The sequence below is a fragment of the Bufo bufo genome, chromosome 9, assembly GCF_905171765.1.
Source record: "Bufo bufo chromosome 9, aBufBuf1.1, whole genome shotgun sequence".
In the NCBI taxonomy this organism is placed as follows: Eukaryota; Metazoa; Chordata; class Amphibia; order Anura; family Bufonidae; genus Bufo; species Bufo bufo.
The window spans coordinates 74,259,911-74,274,743 of NC_053397.1; the positions used below are offsets into that span (position 1 = coordinate 74,259,911).

The 14,833-nt window shown below is 43.9% G+C and overlaps 1 protein-coding gene and 1 pseudogene across 3 annotated transcripts in view; one reads left to right on the plus strand and one right to left on the minus strand.

The window, feature by feature from the left end:
- LOC120979470 (9,11-endoperoxide prostaglandin H2 reductase-like) overlaps positions 1-14,833 on the plus strand; it is a 225,033-nt gene that overhangs the window by 150,333 nt on the left and 59,867 nt on the right. The gene's annotated exons all lie outside the window — the stretch shown is intronic.
- On the minus strand, positions 13,969-14,111 carry LOC120979947 (annotated as a pseudogene).

Genomic DNA, 14,833 nt, shown 5'->3' on the forward strand with positions numbered 1-14,833 from the left:
AACTACTTTCCCTTTCCACCTGGTGAACTTCAAAACTCCTCTCACTTACCTCATCCTCTAGCAACATCAAGTGATATTTTTCACAATTTATTTGAGTTGGAATAGTATCCAAATCTCTCAATTATTTCTATCACTTTCACCATCTCCTCATCGGTATTTGCTAAGAACAAAAGAATATAATCCGCATATAACATTATTTTCTCCCTTACATTACCGTATTAAAACCCCTTAATACTTTCATTCTCTCTGATAATTATCGCTAAGGTTCTATTGCAATTGCAAAATGCAGCGGCGATAGGGTTACATCCCTGCCTAGTGCCCCTAAGAGGGCAAAATGCAGGGACATGACCCCATTCAACGCCACCCCTCGCCCTGGGACATGAGTAGATAAGCTTGATCCAACTTATAAAGGACTCCCAAAGCCGAAACATTTAAGAATCTCCCACAAATATTCCCACTTTATACAATCAAAAGCATAATTGCGTCTAATGATAATATTGCTTTCTTACTATTTTTATCTTTATTTGCTTCTACATTGATGAATAGTCTTCTGATATTAGACTATATCAATCGCCCAGGAATAACCCCTGTTTGATCTTCTTTTATTATTGTTTTTATTACTTTTGTTAACCTATCTGCCAATACCTTGGCTAATAACTTGATATCAGTGTTCAAGAGTAAAATGGGTCTATACGACTCTGATTTTAATAAATCTTTTTCAGGTTTAGAGATCAAAACTATCTGTAAAGAATAAATCAAGGCAACTGGACTCACTGTAGATTTCTTGAAAACGTATTCACTCGTTCTCCAACGAGCTTTCTCAATTCTGAGTGACTGTACAAGAATTCTCTGGAAATAAATATGTAACTGAATCAACATCTGGTAATTATACCCAGCATGGGGTCAGAGGTCATTATACCCAGCATAGGGTCAAAGGTGTTGATACCATTATCCTAATTGGAGTCAGTAGGTGATAAAGACTTCCCAGAAAAAGGTGTCAAGACAGCATTGTATGTGGCAGACAAGAGATGTCTAACCCCCCTTGGCTTCTTCCATTTTTACGTAGATGGCCTGCCTTCACACTCGTTTGTTACAATCAGGCCTCCTTATCCAAAACACGTACTTGACTGTCTTCAAAGGTGTGACTTGTTTCTTTTAGATTGTAAGTACAACGGCTGAATCTTTACCAGAGGTTTTGGCTCTTCTATGCTGAGCCCATACGCTGATGTAGTTGTTGTTTTGTTTTGCCGATATACATTTCTGACCATTCCTCATTGCACTGGACTGCGTACACAATGTTGTCCATCTTGTGTTTAGGCGTTGGGGTCTTCTTGGGTGAACCAGTTGTATTGCCTCAGTGGTGTTTGCTGGTTTAAAGCAGAGCAGGGATGTGATGTTTATTAAAAATCCTTTTGAGTTTCTCAGACACCCCACTACATATGGAATAACCATATTCTGGTCTATCATGCTTCTCGCCCTCACTGGTACAGATATACCATGACCTGGATAAATGAGAACCTTCACAGACAAAACTACAGTTGCTTCTTCCATTGATTTAGGTAATTTATTTGATCTCTTGGCCTCAACGAGGGTCTCTATTAATTCCGGGAGAATAACTGAACTAAATTCCTTGTATACCGCAAATGGAAGACCATCCCCTCCCGGAGCTTTTTTATCTTTAGTTAAATTTAGGGCTCTCATTAGTTCATCCAACCGTATACTCTCTTCCAACTGAATCCTATGAACTTCAGCAAGCTTCCTGAAGGGAATATCATCCAAATATCTACATAAATCCTACCTTTTATACCAAATTTTTGATTTATACAATTCTTTAAAATATTTACTAAATAAAATACTAATCTGTTCTGGGGATTTAACTATTTGCCCATAATTATCTTTTAATGGACCTATCCAACTTTTTTTTTCTGTTGATTATTAATTATATTTGACAAAAGCTTACCCACTTTTTCTCCCTCTGCAAAAGACCTAAACCCCTTGAAAAACACATATATACTTCTTTAACCGTTTAATTTTCCAGTGAAGGGTCTTCTGCACAGAGTTTTTGGGCGTCTTTTAATTTCTGTTCTAAACTCTGAGTTTTACCGTTTACCTTTTTTTCCAATAAATTACTTGTTTACATAATATTCCTCTCAGGAAAGCCTTTGCCGCATCCCAAATCCACTGCTTATTAGCGGAGTCCCTATTAGGGTACTTTCACACTTGCGTTTTTCTTTTCCGGGACTGAGTTCCGTTCTAGGGGCTCTATACCGGAAAAGAACTCATCAGTTTAATCCCCATGCATTCTGAATGGAGAGCATTCTGTTCAGGATGCATCAGGATGTTTTCAGGTCAGTCTTTTTGACTGATCAGGCAAAAGATAAAACCGCAGCATGCTACGATTTTATCTCCGGCCCAAAAAACGGAAGACTTGCCTGAATGCCGGATTCTGCATTTTTTTCCCCTAGGAATGTATTAGTGCCGGATCCGGCATTCAAAATACCGAAATGCCGGATTCGTCCTTCCGGTCTGCGCAGGTGCAGACTGGTAAAAATGTGAAAAAAAAATCTAAACGGATCCGTTTGTCCGTATGACAAACGGACAGACGGATCCGTTCTTGCAATGCATTTGTAAGACGGATGAGGATCCTGATCAGTCTTAAAATGCAATCAGTTGGCATACGTTTTGCCGGATCTGCCTGCCGGATTCCTCTGCCGTAAGTGTGAAAGTAGCCTTAACAGAAAAAAAAACTTCAGTTCCTCCATAACACAGTTATCATTCAACAAATTGAACCAATGGGGATTAAATGTAAAAACCCTGGATATCTGTTTTACCAAGGGCCCAATCTCCACTACAATTGCACAATGATCTGACATAAACGTAGGAACATACTTTACACTTATTTCATTCCTTTCCTGCAGTTTCCCATTACTGAGGATCGCATCTATCCTAGACCAGGACTGATGTGTCCTCGAGTAGCAGGAAAACACCTTTTCTTCAGGATTATATAAGCGCCAAATATCACTCCAACCAAATTCCAATAATAATCTGGCAAAGTTAGTATTATAATGTAAAACGTTGCCCTTGGATAGTCTATCTATACTTGGGTCTATCACTCTATTATAATCCCCCGCTGGTAATAATATGTCTTTCAGTCATATAATTATACAACTCATATAATACGTCAAGTTTATACGGAGGTGGTATATACAGTATATGCTTGCTATTACCATCAATATACCATTAATTCTGCACTGTAAGAAGAGATACATCTGCCTTACATGAAATATACTCAAAATTAACTTTATAATGTACTAAAATAGAAACTCCCCTTGAATATGATGTATATATTGAATGATATTGTGCTCCTATCCATCTTTTATTTAAACAATTAAACAATGGATAAAGTCTTTGTCCATATGTGTTTCTTGAAGGCAGATGATGGCCGGCAAGTACCTCCCCACCCAGTCAAAAATAGAAAAATCTCTTTAACCTTTCTCTTAATCCACAAACATTAACAGAAATAATTCTTATCATTCAAAAAGCAATACCCAAAGAAAAAATAAAACCTCTCTCTCTCTCTCTCTCTCTCTCTCTCTCTCGGAAAAACATAATCCCACCCCCAACCACTCCCCCCATTTTGCTACCCATTCTATATAAACAGAGAGCCCCATTAACGTGCATGCTGTACTCCATATACCCCCCTCTTAAAATAACCATATTAATAGTTGCTGCATTTCGCACAGGCCCTTTAACTCTGCCCATTCACTTACTTCTTTAGGGGACTGGAAAAAGACGGTTTTATCCTGGTAAACCACCCGCAGTTAAGCTGGGAACACCAAGCTATATTTTACCCCAGCCTGCCTAAATCTCTTTTTTATATCAGTATATTTTTTCCTTTGGGTGCTGGTGGCCATTGAAAAATTTGGATATACTCCTATTTATGTCCCTTCTATTTGAAACTTCTCAGAGGCTCTAACCTTCCTCCACACCACCTCCCGGTCTCTATAGGAAACAAAAGTAGTCAGAATTGTTCTTGCGTATTCTCTCGGCTTTCTCCTTTGATTGAGGCGTTAAACACCGTCCCAGGTTTACAATTCTCCAGTATCCATTTTTCCATAAAGCTGACGCAATCCAATCCTTCCTTTCCCTCTGGTATTCCTACCCATCTCCGATTTTTTTCTTCTTGCTTGTTCTTTTATATCTATTAGCTTACTCTGCGTGGCAGCATTCATTTGTTTTAAAGATACTACATCTTTCTCCAGCTTAAATACTAAATCTTCTCCGGTGACTATCTACTTTCCAATTCCTGCATGCCTTTTTCAAATCATCTCTAAATAGCGACACATCAGTTTGGATACCCCCAATCTGTATTACCACCTTCCCCATCATACTCTCTAACCTCGTAACCGCACATAAAATTTCTTTCACCATTTTTGGGTCAGAGTCTCCTTTTACTCCCTCCACTTCTTTCCCTTCAGGGACATCCAAATTTATATTTTCTTCCAAACCAAGCTCTATCCCCTCCCCTGTCTCATTCCCAGGGTTAGGGGTTCTTAGTGGAGAGGATGTGGGTGTCAGATATTTACTTAAGGCATTTTGTTTCTGTCTTGTATCTGCTCCCAGACCCGCGGCAGATTGTCTATTAGCATTGTTAGTATTAGATCCATGTTGATCGTCTCTTTTTTTTAGGTGCCATTTTCAGCAGGAGTAATTAAATAACAAAATAAAAATCCACAGTTATTAATACATATACTGGTTAGAAATTTGTCAGTCCAGGTTTAGTACACCGTTAGTAAGATGGTAGGTTGGAAAGAATGTTACTGCAGTCTGTGGAAGGGTCACAGTTCCAAAACCAAGTTGGTTTTTCAACGGTTAGGGGTAGAGAATAGAGAGTAATTAAAGAATCCAAGATGCAGTGATTAGATCGGAGAAAAACGGTTAAGATGAAGCAGACAAATAAAGAGTTGCTAACAAAGTAGTCTTCTTTCTTGACTCAGTACAAAAAAGAGACCTTTATCCTAGCTCCCTCTTTATACATCAGAGGAGGAGCATGGAGTGCGTCTGGCGTGTGACGCCAGCTCCGCCCCTCCCTCAACTCCGTGATTTGCCGTGCACAGGCTGTCCACGTGAAGCTAGGCGGAAGACGCATGGGGAGGGGCCGCGTGTGTGAGCTAATGTGTCTCAGTCTCCCCAGCTGGTGTCCTATGCAGTGAGGTCAGCGGTGGCTCGTCCTGGTCTCCCGCGTATTCCAGCCCTGTTCGTGGTAGTGGTTGGTTGGCATTTGGGAGTGATGTATCTGAAGATACTGCAATTGGCACTGGGTTATTGCTGAGGAAGCCCGGTGAGAGTGGGGCTGTTGGTCCTCAGCTAGTTTGGCATGCTATGCTAAGCGGTGGGGGCGCAACCAATAAGAGGAAGAGAGGAGGAATAGATAACAAAACAAGAATTATTAATGCATTTGAGCAGAACCAGCTTCTGCTGGTGGCCAACGTGTATGTGAGTCTACTGCATAGTACCAGAGCTTATGGCTTCTGTCCCTGCCATTCAGCCACTAGGCCAGAAGCATGTGAGGCAGTAGAATGACGCAAGAGATTATGATGACATCACCCCACCCTCCTATGCCAGGACTCGCAGGATGACATGATGACGTCATGATGCAATAATTTGTTATCATGTCATCGCAGAAGGGCTGTCACTGCCTGCCCTGTGAGATATCTGAGAAGATCGGATAGACTTGCAGCACGTGGTCTATCTGACAGGTCTTTCTGTGTTTCCTCTCTGTTGTTGTGGGCTGGATCCCACCTCTCCACAGGTTCTGCTCGTTAGCTGTTTAACAGGCTATATTTAAGTCCGCCTCTTACTGCTGACTTTGCGGTTGATATTTTCCTTCTGGAGTTCTATACTGGTTGTTTGTGGATCCTCTACTTCCCGCTCATCTCAAGCTAAGTCCTCCTGTTTTCTCCTTTGTGCGTGTTTTGCTTCTAGGTCTCAGGGAGACGCTGGTCACTTCATTGTGGAAGGTATCGGCTGTCTCATTCCCCGCTCCTTAAGTAACGGTTTTCAACAGTGTCAGCAGGGCTTAGGTTCCAGCGTATGAGTTTGTTCACCATCAGGACTTTCTCATACTGTCAGCAATCAGGGAGAGGATCAGGGATTGTTAGGAGGTTACCATTCCCTCCTCCCTAGCTTTGGGGCCTAGTCTGTTTACCTGTTGCTGTTTGTTTACTTGCTGTTCCTCTTATCCCCACTTGCCGTGACAAGGGCACAGTAATGTTATTGAGGCCGCCTGCTCTGGAAGGCAGAAATTCATGGCACAGACAGGAAGAGCCAGGGGTGTACCTAGAACTGACTGGGCCCCGCAGCAAATATTTGTACGGGGGTCCGTGCTGCATAAGCTCCCTTCCTATACACTAGGTTCGTGAGGGCCTTATAGAAACCCACTAAAGCAGCTTTCAGCACCACTGCTGGATTGCTTGCATCGGCTTTAATCCATCACCCTGCATAGCTTAGCTGTACTGCCGCATAATAGAAAGATTCGGCAGCGCCAGACCTCCTTGCATATACAGCGCCTGAAGGGTGTGTCTCGCTATTCTGGGGCAGAGTTTGCACCACAGAAAGGTGGTAAACATCTTATCCATAAGTATAAAGTTTATTTTTGGTAGCACTAGTGGTACCGCCCTATAAAGATATAACAACTTAGGTAGGAGGACCATCTTTATAACATTGACACGGCCTATCAAAGTCAATGGCAAATTCTCCCATGCCTCGATTTTCCTAGTAATATATTCAATTGTGGGAACTACATTAAGCTGGTAGAATTTTTCAGCCTCCCTATGAATAACAATTCCTAAATATTTAAACTGCTCCACAACTTGGAGTTTAGACTGCAATGAAATATGAATAGGATCAAAATAATCTATCAAGCAAAGACTCGATTTAGCCCAGTTCACCCGCAGACCAGAGAAATTACCAAACTCTTCTACAGTGTCCAAGAGGGCATTCAGAGAGCTTCCTGGGTTTGCCGGGTATACCAACATTTCGTCTGCATAAAGTGAAAGTTTCTCAGTTATTCCCGCCACCTCCCAACCTTAGATGAGTTAGAAGAGATGAGTAGGGACAAGGGCTCCATTACTAGTGCAAAGAGTAAGGGGGAAAGTGGACAACCCTGTCCGTTGCCCCTTCCAAGGGGAAAGGAGTTAGAGGTATAGCCATTTACTTTGACCCTAGCTGTCGGGGACCTATAAAGTAGTTGCAACCAGCGAAGAAAGTTCCTGGGGAAGCGCATCCGTTTGAGTGTAGCCCACATAAAATCCCACTCCACTGAGTCAAACGCTTTTTCATTATCTAGTGACGCTAGGACCCTCAAGCCCCTATTATCAAGTTGAACCTGGAGATTAGTATATAAACGTCTCAAGTTTATGTCAGTGGTTTGCCCTGGCATAAAACCTGATTGATCCACCCTCACGAGATAGGTCTGTATGAGCTACATCGGTTCAGAGGTCTTCCCCGCTTGTGTATTACCTCAATGGTAGCCTCTTAAAAGGAAGGAGGTAAAGAGCCATGTTCAAAAGCATAATCAAAGAGCTTCCGGAGTCTGGCACTATGCCTCTTACAGTGGAGCTTGTACCATTCAGCCGGGAAGCCATCTGGACCAGGAGCCTTTCTCACCGCCAGGGATTTATTAGCCAGCTCAATCTCAGCGTTCGTGATCTGTGCCTCCAAGACTCTCCCAGCTGCGTTCACAGGGAACAAGTTGGATTTGTCCCTGGCAGGGAAGCGCGGGATAATAGCCTGAAGTCGATTGGCATTATATACAAGGCGAGACAATCCACAACACTGCTGTGTCTTCTCTCAGTCGATGCCGAGAAGGCATTTGACAGGGTGAATTGGCAGTTTCTCTCTAGAACATTAGAACACATAGGACTGAGGTCTAGGATGATAGGTAGGATTATGGCGCTATATACTTCCCCGTCCGCCCAAGTACGAGTCAACGGAATACTCTCCAGCCCCTTCAAGATACAAAATGGGACACGTCAGGGCTGCCCACTCTCCCCTTTCCTATACATTCTGTGTATGGAGTCCCTGGCCAATGCCCTACGAGCCAACCAGTCCATCAAAGGCATAATAGTGGGACACACCGAACACAAGCTGTCTCTGTTTGCGGACGACCTCCTCCTGTATTTGTCCTCCCCGAGAGTGGGTTTGCCCTCGGTCCTCCGAGAATTTGAAACATTCGGTCGCCTTAGTAACTTCAAGGTGAACATGCAAAAATCTGAAATCCTGAATGTTACTCTTCCGCAGCGGGAGGTCGCCCACATCAGAGACACCTTCTCGTTCCGCTGGACTACCCCTGCTATCAAACACCTGGGGATCTACCTACCAGCCAATCCAGCACACCTATACAAACTCAACTATAAACCTTTCATCAGCTCTATTGCAACCAGTTTACAGAGGTGGTCCCCCCTCCATATCTCGTGGTTTGGGAGGATTAACGCTCTTAAGATGGACATCCTTCCCAAGCTATTATATTTGTTTCAGACGGTCCCGTGCGTCCTCCCACTAATGTTTTTTAATCAGATTTGCAAGCTAGCCTCGCAATTTATATGGGCTGGGTCCAGAGCCAGGCTTAGTTACGCCATCTTGTCTCGCCCCAAATCCTTGGGAGGAGCAGGTCTGCCCAATTTTAGCTCTTATTATAGAGCTGCGATAGCAAACTGTGTCCTAGATCTTTTCCATAACCGGGAAGGGAAACTGTGGGTGGAGATGGTCCATGAACTGGATCCTTCCCTGGCGACCCCAAACACCCATCCCTCCTTTATATGCTCGCTAAATCCTGGGGTAAGTTCGCAACCAAACTCAACCTGATCACAGCCTATGACCCCTTAACGGTCCTTAACATCTGTCCTAATTTGCCGGCGGCTATCAGGCACCTACCATCCTTCCATGCCACTTCTTTACCCTTGATCAGGATACGAGACCTTTTCGGGAACTCTGGTATACACCCTGTGGCTGACCTATCACATATATTACCAAGATTCCCAGGGAAATGGTTTCTCTACTTCCAGCTCCGCAACTTCCTCTGTTCCCTGGCCCCCGGATTACAGCTATCGGCCAATTTAACTGACTTTGAGAAGCTCTGCCTAGCAAACTCCTGTCCGGGACATGCTATCTCTCTAGTATATGGCTTGTTGGGCGCTGGGGAGATTGGAGACGGACCACTTAAGTCCCAAATAGCGGATGCTAAGTTTGCGACTGACTGGGAGAGGGACCTGAACACCACATTATATGATGATCAGTGGAAAAGAGCACTCCTGTACACGCACAAGTCCATTGTCTCTTGTCGACTACAGGAACTTAACTATAACATACTCATGCGATGGTATAGAACTCCAGTGAAGGATCACCGATTCTACCCTTCGGTCCCCGGCACGTGCTGGCGCTCTAACGCAGCGGTGGGCACCATGCTTCATATATGGTGGGAGTGCCCAGGAGTCTCTACTTTATGGTCAGATGTCTTTGCCCTATACAATGCTTTACATCACCCGAACGTCACACCCTCACCATTGATTGCCTTACTGTCCATATATCCCCATCGCCCCCAACAGATAAAAAGAGGGACGCTTAGAATCTTTATACAGGCCATGAGACAAATTATCCCGCGCAGATTGCGGTCCACGGACAGCTTGCAGAGAATAACCTGGACCTCAGCCCTGGACACCCTAGTTCGTATGGAGGAACTTGGGTCAGAATCCCATAACCGAGTACAGATTTTCTCACGCTCTTGGGAGCCATGGTTCCAATTTCGAAACTCATCCTGTTTTGCAAACTGGTTGGCTACTGGTACTATTGAGACCCATAGTCCCTGAATGTAGTTCCAGGGATACTAGGTAGTACAGAACATCCTCAGCTTCCTTACCGGCTATTCTATGGCCTTTCCCCCTCCCTCTGATCTTGTGTGCCTGCTATCCCTGATTCCATACAGCGGGTAAATTGAACAGCACTACGCTACTCATACAATATACGTGTTACCTGACCCCGTCTTCCCACCCATTGCCCCCTAGTCTGTCCCCCCTCCCCTCTGTCTTTGTGTATTTGTACCCCCGGTTTCATACAGTTGGTAATTTGATTAACAGTGTATTTCTCATGCATTATGCTTGTTCTTTTGGAATATGATTACCCCACCTATATTTGGATTAACGTGAACTTGCTGGTTACTCTACTATTCTTTTTTGCGTAATAAAAAATGATTGAACCATAAAAAAGCCATTACAGTTGTGGAACAACATCCTATGGACAGATGAGACCAAGATCAACTTGTACCAGAGTGATGGGAAGAGAAGAGTATGGAGAAGGAAAGGAACTGCTCATGATCCTAAGCATACCACCTCATCAGTGAAGCGTGGTGGTGGTAGTGTCATGGTATGGGCATGTATGGCTGCCAATGGAACTAGTTCTCTTGTATTTATTGATGATGTGACTGCTGACAAAAGCAGCAGGATGAATTCTGAAGTCTTTTGGGCAATATTATCTGCTCATATTCAGCCAAATGCTTCAGAACTCATTGGACTGTGCTTCACAATGCAGATGGACAATGACCCAAAGCATACTGTAAAAGCAACCAAAGAGTTTTTTAAGGGAAATAAGTGGAATGTTATGCAATGACCAAGTCAATCACCTGACCTGAATCCGATTGAGCATGCATTTCACTTGCTGAAGACAGAACTGAAGCGAAAATGCCCCAAAAACAAGCAAGATCTGAAGACAGTTGCAGTAGAGGCCTGGCAGAGCATCACCAGGGATGAAACCCAGCGTCTGGTGATGTCTATGCGTTCCAGACTTCAGGCTGTAATTGACTGCAAAGGATTTGCAACCAAGTATTAAAAAGTGAAAGTTTGATTTATGATTATTATTATGTCCCATTACTTTTGGTCCCTTAACAAGTGGGAGGCACATATGCAAACTGTTGTAATTCCTACACCGTTCACCTGATTTGGATGTAAAGACCCTCAAATTAAAGCTCAGAGTCTGCAGTTAAAGCACATCTTGTTTGTTTCATTTCAAATTCATTGTGGTGGTGTATAGAGCCAAAAATGTTAGAATTGTGTCAATGTCCCAATATTTATGGACCTGACTGTATATCAGGGCTATAGCCTCTCAAATAGTTATTGACCAATGATCGTTTAATCTCATTGTTAAGACCCCTGACGTTCCGTGACATCAATTTAACTGATGCCATATAGCCACTAAAAGAATATATGTGACATCTTAGGTCCCATGGTGGAGCAATCATTCACACCCATACACCCGGACACAAACAAACAAAAACTTGATGCCCACACCCACCCACCCTGCCCAGTCCATCCCAACATGGTTGAGCCTCAACCCGTAACTGAAAGCAATTGGGTATTTTGTTACCCCTAGCTAACTAGGCGCATATTCACGCCATATACACCATAAAGGCACAGTAGTCATAAAGACAATAAAACAGAAAAAATAAACAGCGTTCCTATCTGACAGTACTTGCACCCAGCAACCTGTATGCATACTTTGCCCCAGTTGGTAAACTGGAGTGGAAAGTAAGAAATGCAATTTAGGGAAATAAAAGTTTAAAAGTCCCCTCATATCTACGTAAATATCCGTGGTGAATCAGCGGCGAGGTCTCACGTCCAGACGCCTATCAATCCAGTGTGCTGCAGCCTTTCGGGGTTTCAAAGAAGCGGACGGTCTCTCCATCTTGCACTCGAAGCCGAGAGGGATATACCATGGCATATTTTATATTTCGTTCCCGGAGTCTTGCCCGGACATCATTAAACTGCCTCCTTCTCTTTTGGACCTCCTATGTAAAATCCGGATAAAGGGACAGCCGAACAGTGACATTGCCTTTCTTTTGGGCTGCCAGCAGGATAGCGTCTCTGTCTCTATAATTTAGGACCCTCATAATAAATGGCCTGGCAGGGGCTTCCACAGGTAGAGGCTTGGAAGGGGCCCTATGTGCTCTCTCAATAACAAAGCAACTTGACAGGACAATAGTTAGTAGAACGTCCCTGATCAGTTGTTCTGGGGTAGACCCCTCAGCTCGCTCTAGCAGGCCCAAAAAGCGAATATTATTATGTCTGTTACGGGATTTCAGCATCTTCAGCTCTGGCTTGTAACATCTTAACTTGCTGCTGCAGTTGACTAGTATCATTCTCACCCGCTCGGGTCATGTCTTCTACATCACTTAATCTGCGCTCCACCTCGGTGGTCCTTTCACATATTTTGTCAAAATCATGCCACAGACAGCTAAAATCAGACTGAAGATGGTAAATTTTTACTGTGAGAGCTGCTTGACATTTGGCTAATGCCTTCATGATTTAGGAGGCCTCTGTGGAGGTTTCCAGGGAATGAGCCTCTCCGTCTCCCTGCTCTGTTTGACTCATGGCATCCATGTATAGTTTGGCAGCAGGGGGAGCAAGTGTGGCAGTTTTGCGGCCCATATAAAAAACTCACAGCAGTTAAAGGGGTTATCAAATTTCAAGAATCCCCCCCACATGTACCGGGCCCCTCACCTGTAATATACTTACCCCGCTCCCGGCACTGCTCCTGGTTACCGTATTGCCGCTGCTGCTTCTCCCTCCACACGGATGAAAACTGTATATTGAAATTGGATAACCCCTTTAACTTGTATGAGACAGTCTCCCGAGTGCTAGCAACAGAGATTGGACAGTCATACTGTGGTAGATATTAATAGAATACAAGAGAAAAGAGAGCTGGACTGTCAGAGAGGTAGCTCAATGGTTTTAACTGTAGCAGTCTTGTAGGTTTGGGGCGCTACACAGGAAAAGAGTACGTTACACAAATAATGGCGGGCCATTTTTTTTTGCCCGGTGGCTATATAAATAAGCCTTCTCTAAGGTGCAGGGCTTGTTGCCCAGGGTCCCTTATCAGGGGAGAGAGTTTTAGGGATCTTTCTGACCTTTCTTCCACATAGCAGCCCCCCCCCCCCCCCCCTCAGTATGGTGCTGTAGGGTCGGCACGCAGCTGCCTGCTACTAAGATGGCGCCTGCCACGTGTCTCCCCCACCGCTTCTGCCTCCGTCTTCTCCGCTCTGCAACTGACTGCGCCAGCCAGCAGCAGAACTTCTGGGGGTACCGCTCTTCAGATAGGCCTGGCAGGTAACTGTATATGCCCCCTGGTATCAGCGCTTGCTCCCCCCAGGTAGCACTGCTCCTCACTCCACCACCGCTCCTTCTCTGTCAGGTCTCCGGTACTACTTCCCAGTGCTGTTCTCCACTGTTGTATCCTCTACCCTGGAGGCCCAGGGGCTTTGAGGTTTAGGATAGAGCCACAGAATATAGTAAATTGCTGGATGTTAGAAGGATATCATCCAGGATTCCGACGGAGCACTGTATCCTTGCTTCCTCATGCCATGCAAGCTAGGCCATGCCCCCCAGGTATTACTTTAGTTGCCCTCCTCTGAACCCTCTCTAGCTCTGCTATGTTTCTGCAGAACTATGTTCTTGTCAGGTTCATTCCCCTTGTGATGCAACCCATAATCTTATTGGCCTTGGCAGCAGCTGCCTGACACTGGTTTCTACAGTTAAATTTACTGTCAAGTATGATTCCTTAAATAAAAGTCCATTTCCATGCTAGAGTTACCCATTGATTTACCATTTAGTATGTACGGGTGACTTGCATTATTCCTTCCCATGAGCATAACCTTACATTTATCAGTGTAAACCTCATCTGCCTCTTATCTGCCTAAGCCTCCAATCTATCCAGATCCATCTGTAGCAGTATACAATGTTCTTTTGTGTTAATTATTTTAGACAGTTTAGTATTGTCTGCAAAAATTTATATTTTACTGTGCAAACCTTCTACAAGATCATTAATAAATATATTGAACACAATAGGGCCCAACATATGACTGTTGGTGCAATTCTTGAGAATTTGGGACTCCACTTTAAATTTTTATTATTATTATTATTTTTTTGGTGCACCGGTCCTGGAGGTACTGCAATACCAGGTCAAAATCCATTTAATATATGGTCCCCAGATAGGGGACGTATCAGATATTAAACTGATAAGAACAGATACTACACTTGATCTTAGCCAAAAGGCCGAGAAGCGATTCCACTTTTAATTTTGTCCAAGGCCACATTTTGTCTAAAACTGACCCTGCACAGGAAAGACCCGAACACACAACGGATGCGTTTTAGACTGACAAATCAGCTGGATCCTATTTATTATTTATTTTACTCACTTATATAGCGCTGACATATTCCACAAACTCCATGCAAATTCAAACCTAGGACCCCAGCGCTGCAAGGCACCAGTGCTGAGCAACGAGCCACCGTGCTGCCCTACTCTCTGAAATCAGTATGTAGGGTCCCATCTATAAGAGGTCGCCTTATGATGGAGTCATTTATTTTGATCAGAATATTATCTACATTCATCATATTCGTTATGTAGTGAAAATGGAATTAGTGCAATTTATAATCTGTACAAGCATGCTGAGATGACAGAATTTCCATGCAGATTTTAGCACTGCGAGCATTCAGGCAGCGTCGGGAAATGCCGGATCCAGAGAGCTCCAGCCGGCTATTCCAACGAGCTTTACAGAGAAGGGGCCCAGCCCTAAAGGATGACAAGAACCTGTACAGAACTCCCTTTCCTCTATATGTTTGCACTGCCCCTTCACACTGTACATCTATGAATCCAGCCTTATACCGACATATCCGAGCCCCATCTTCTCCTACACCTGGAACAGAGACCTGAGACCCAGACAAGGAAATGAATCCATAACACTGTCATATTGAAATGATTTTTTTATTAGATAGATAGATTTTTTTGG